Raw genomic sequence first — 4,365 nt, forward strand, 5'->3', positions numbered from 1 at the left:
TCTTGAAGAAGGGTGGCATTTTCGAGGCCACTTGATCAGTTTGGAACCTGTGGGCGCATAAGGCTGCCGTGCAGATAGAGATCCACAGTGGTTTGAGCTCCTGCAGCACCTGCAGTGAGAGTGGGGACCCTGAGGGAGGTTTGGAAACAGGGCAGCAAAACACCTTAGTGACCCTGGCCGGGCTGTTTAGAGACCTGGGGACTGGACTCCTAGCGTGCCAGGGCCTTTCTGACAGTTCCTTCCTGCACTGAGCTCATTAGGATTCAGCTCACCTGGAGAACTAGACCCCTCTGCTCCATACAGTGTGGCGAGGAGGTGGATTGACTTTTAAACAGGCAGAAAGGAATGTTACTATCCATACCTGATTTGCTGGGGGTGGAGGGTGGGTATGAATAGGGAAATTGTAGGACTAATGAGAATTTAATGAGGTAAGTTGTCAGGATGGGCCCTTAATTTCCTTTCTGCAATTGAAGTGCTTTGTGAGCACGAGTGCTGTTGTTTTAATCTTTCACTAGCCTTGTGCAAATACCAGACTCCGGATGATGCTAAGATAAGAGACGTGCACTGTGACCATCAGATGTAAGAAGTGGCAGTTACTCTTCCCTGATGCCTCGGCAAATGGTTAGGAGATGGGGCATGGACTGCCACAGAAGATCAGAAGGGAAATCAGAGTAGAATTGGAGGATTCAGAATCAACCCAGAGGCTGGGGTAGTGTTTGTTTGTTTATGTACATGTTTATGTACACGTAGTCAACAAGAAATAGTCCAATTCGTGATCAGGATGCGAATGTTGAGTCATTCCTAAAAGCATCTGAGAGAGCAAAGGTGGCCGGATGTGTGGAGCAGGCTCCTCAGGACGCAGAGCGTGGGCTTGGCTGCTCTGCCCACCGTGAGACTGGCCATTGACAGCCGAGACCAGTGGGAGCACCGGAGGAAAGAACAGGGGTTTAGTTTCTCCAGCTTGTCCACTCCTGGTCCTTCGGTACACAATCCTGCCCCCTGTGGAATCCCATCTTTATGGCCTCTGGGTGACCTGCCACCTTCCCCTTTCAGTTCTTCCTGAGTGATGAATGAGAGTGTTGTAAGAAGTTTGGGGACCTCCGCTTTCTCTAGGTGGGGGTGTGGTTCCCCAGCTTTTGGCAAAGTGCTTGGGGTCATCCAGATGGAAATGCTATTTAAGGGATAGGTATCAGGGTTTAGCCTTTTTAAAATTAAAATATTCCCTGAAAGTCCTTGGTATAGGAAGCTACTGGTGAAGAAAATGCAGCCCAGAACTTTCTGAGACTGGTGACAGCACTCAGGAGGGACTGGTGCCAGAGTCCCTCCCCAGCCAGGGCATGGTCATCAAAGCTGCTATTTATCTTTTTTATTGTTAGGTCTTGCTGGTGCCCAGAACTTAAGCTGGCATCGGTGCACAGTTGGGTTTGTATCGGAGGTAGGGCTTCCCTGGGAAGCTGTCTGCCACTTGCTGAGTTCCTCCCGGGTTTTATCAGGAAGACCCTCTGACAGGGAGCCAGGCTGCTGGAAGCCCCCTTGCCATGCGGCTGCCTGTGGACCACTGTGAGCTGTGATGCCCCCACACTCATTCTCACCAGCAGCTCTCAAGATCTCTGTAAATTACATTTTGTCTATCTACTTTATAAAAGGGGTCTTGCTGGACACCATTCTTGTGACTTTCCTTGTTTAAACTTCAGCTCCTGGAGTTTCCCCTGGGAGAGACGAGACACCTCCTCTGTGGGGGTGTTGGGAGTGCACCCTGCCTGGGTGCACTGTGCCCGACTGCTTTCTTTTCAAAGTACTGGAGGTCACATGATGACTTCCAGGCCCAGATGGGGAGATGATGTGGATAAAAGTATTTAGCAAGAGATCAAAAACTGGGCCGGGCTGCTACATGACTTGCCTTTTAGAAGAAGCACGTTAGCCTCTCGCCCAGATGTGGCTGTGGTGCTGTCAGTGCGGCATGCAGGTGGCACGGTTATCTTGCCAGTTACTGCCTGATACCCTGCGAAATAGGAAATGACTAATGATGTGGTGGAAATTATGGACCAGGATTAATAAAACTTGAAAAGGAGTAGTGTTTAGTGTTTGATCCTCCTCAGAGGAAGTTGAGTCTGAGTCCTAGATTCCTTTCCCTGAGGTGTTCTTCTGATTGCTCTGTGCAAGTGGGGGTCTAAGCTAGAGTGGGGAGCAGGGAGCCAGATGGTGCGGGGGAGGCAGGGTACAGTTCCTAGCCTGAAGGCCCAGACACGCGCAGTTTCCGCAGGCCACTCATGCAGGGCCCAGCGGAGGAGCCGCAGCACAGAGCTGAGATCCAGTTCCTAAAAGTAACACTTTAGGCACACTCAAAAGAGTGTTCTGGAAAGACTTCATTCACTGCCTAAGTGATTTCTAAGCTTTCTCTTAAGGACAGTGTTGGAGTCTGAGTAGGTTATAGAGTTGATGTTTTAAAATTTGGGAATCACAGTGCCTGTTCCTCTAAGCCAGGCGTCCTCAAACTACGGCCCGTGGGCCCCATGTGGCCTGCCTAGGACATTCATCCGGCCCACTGGGTGTTTTTGCCGCCACTGCCTGTCCTGCTTAGCAGCCGACTCGTCCTGGGGCCCGCAGTCTGGCCCTCTATCGGTCTGAGGGACAGTGAACTGGCCCCCTGTTTACAAAGTCTGAGGGCCCTGCTCTAGGTGCACAGTCCAGACTCTCTCCCAAGCCCACAGGCTGTCTTGTAGCTTCTCCCTCCTCCCCTCACACTCGCAGGCACCTCTTTCTGCTGAAAAAAAATGCTATGTATGCAAAAGGAAAGACACACATTTAAAATTTTATAGTTGTTGGGATAGGTTGAGCCCATGTACGTGAAAGGAAACCGAACTCTGAAGGAGGGGACTTCAGCTCTGGGCCACTTTGAGAGTGTGACTTCTGGGAAGCTCCTCTGAGCTCTCTGAGCAGAAAGATATCAGTTTTCTAATGACAAGTCTTAACCAGGTATCTTAACCTCTGGCTCTCAGCAAGACACCTGTGCATGTGTGTGTGTGTGTGAGAGAGAGAGAAAGGAGAGGAGAGAAGTCTTTACGGAGCCGGTCTGTATTCCCATGTCTTCACATGCCATGGTTTTCCCAAGAGCCTGCCCTGGAGCCCTGACCGGCAGCATTGTGGACAGGCTGAGGGTGGTGAAGTGGCCGCTGGTGCAGCAGAGCTTCGACATGCAGGCGGTTCCCAGGATCATAAGGCTCAGTACTGCTGCGGGGCAGCTGGCTGGGAAAACCCAGAGTAGTGCTAAGGCCTCTGAAGTCCAAGGAACTGTTGAATCTCTTCATTTACACCAACCAGGGTGCTAAAGAATTGAGCTAAATTGGCCCCTTCAGTTTTTGGTGAGTCACAGCTTCCCTAAATCTCCAGCCAGTTCAGGGTTACCAGCAACCTCTGTGCTCGGCAGGGTGTGGGCACTCGTGGTGACCTGCACACGTGTGTGTCTGTGCGTGTGTCTGTGCACGCTCCTATATGCTGACGTGAGAAGTGGGGACCTAGTAAAGAGGGAGCTCTATGTGAGAATTTGGGACTAAAGGCTGAAGCTGGACAGAGACTAAATAGTATATGATTTTGCTCTGACTACTGTGTGTCCTTCTGACCTAAGACTTATTAAAATCCTCCATGCTAATACATGTCAGAGAGCTAACATGTACTACATGCCAGACTTTCTTATGATGGGGCGCTTAAATCTCCATGTGCCTTGGTTTTCTGTCGGTAAGATGAAGGCATCCATGAAATCTGCCTCCTGGGACTATTGAAAGGATCAGAAGGGTTACTATGAGTAGAAAGCCTAGGGTTGTTGCAATAGGAAAAGTCTCAGAGCTTGGTACATAGTAGGTGTTTAGTAAGTGTTATTATCATTCCCATTTTATGCTGAGGGGTTTAGTATCCACTCTGAACTCCACAGCCAGAAGGGGTTGAACTCAGGAGCCCGGCTCTGGAGTCTGAGTCCTCCACCTGCCCATCCGGGCCTTCCTTGGATGGCTGCCTGTTACTACTGAGTCTCACATGGAGATGTCGGGGGTCTTGGAGAAGGAGTTTCTTCAGGACCTGTCCTCTAGGGAGACCCTAGTTTTCTCAAGGCCTTTCCTGCAAAGCTACCCTAGGAGTGCAGTGGGCCTGTGGCAGGTGTCTCTCTCCAGGTCCTTGGGCCCCGCCCGAGGGAGAGGTTGTGTGTTTAAAATATAATCCTTAAGCCTCTGTTGGCTCTTGCTCCCCACTTTGCGTTCTTGTCAATCGGCTTTGTGCAGTTCTGAAAACAAATGCTTTTAGGCAGGATTTAATGGATATACAATAGTTAAAATAGTGTTTTCCTCTTGCTTTGTTATCTTAGCCATTTCATTA

The sequence above is a fragment of the Otolemur garnettii genome, unplaced genomic scaffold, assembly GCF_000181295.1.
Source record: "Otolemur garnettii isolate 467f Iridium unplaced genomic scaffold, OtoGar3 scaffold00054, whole genome shotgun sequence".
NCBI classification, from domain to species: Eukaryota; Metazoa; Chordata; class Mammalia; order Primates; family Galagidae; genus Otolemur; species Otolemur garnettii.